The following is a 1142-nucleotide window of genomic DNA, read 5'->3' on the forward strand; positions in this document are numbered from 1 at the left end:
CAGCAAAACAACCATCAACAAGTGGTCCACCTGCCCTTAGCAGTCACTGAGTTTGACCACTCTGAAGATTGTAAAGTGTTATTTTCAGGAGTCCCTTTGTGTACTTAGAGCCCACTTGCAGTGAACGATATGATTACTTTAGTTTCCCCTTGTTCTTAACAAATAGCACCATATAAGTGTATTTATTGAGGGAAATTATTACTAATAGTTGTTATGTGTATATGTTTAAATTAAATTCAGTTATATAAGTTATAATACTTGTTTCAGCTTTTTTCAGAAAGACAATGCCATCTTTCACAAAAGAATGTATTTTTATGATTTATCGCTTTTGTACTTTGAGGACGTCCACATATTAAAACAGCAGGCATTGAAATATGATATGATTTTTTTTTCCGTAAATTTCATGTTTGTATAAAAGAAGACAACTCTGTCAGCTAAAATGAGACCGGTATTTTCATGAGTTGTCCCCTTGTACTTCAGAGCTCCACTATATCCTACGGCAACAGAATTTACCGGTAGTAAGCAGATAGCAAACCCTTCTTAAATTGCAAATTTGCATAAGAAAGACAACTCTCTTTGATACAATGGTACAGGTATTTTTGTATGCATTGTCCCCCTTGTACTTCAGAGCTCCACACATTCAAACAGCAACAGATTAAGTAATTGAATAGAAAAAAGACTACTCTTCAATTTATAAGTTGCCTCCCTTGCACTTCAGAGCTCCACAAGCAGCACCAGGACAACTGGAGGACATCACGGGCCGGTTTGATGGCATCAAGATGACCCTCTCGGAGAAGGTGGAGACCTTGCGCAGCGAGTGTGACCGCCTGCGTGATCGCGCCAAACACTGCGAAGAGGCCCTCCAGAGGGACTCTGACTTCAAAGTACAGGTAGTAGATCTTTATAGTAGTAAAGTGGCTGGTTTACAGATTTCTCGCGTTTGTTTAAAATCACCTTTGTACTTCTAGTTAGCTTTTGTACCTTTCTTTATTTTCGGCATGGGTCATAAGCTGTCAACTTTTACATCGCCTGAGTTCAAAACTGGGACCTGTGGAGTCAAAAATTAGGTCACTATATAAAATACAAGAAAAAGCTTGTAGAACAACCATGAGGAGATGGCATTTTGTTTTACACTGTATCCT

Source organism: Dreissena polymorpha, chromosome 1 (assembly GCF_020536995.1).
Source record: "Dreissena polymorpha isolate Duluth1 chromosome 1, UMN_Dpol_1.0, whole genome shotgun sequence".
Lineage (NCBI taxonomy): Eukaryota > Metazoa > Mollusca > Bivalvia > Myida > Dreissenidae > Dreissena > Dreissena polymorpha.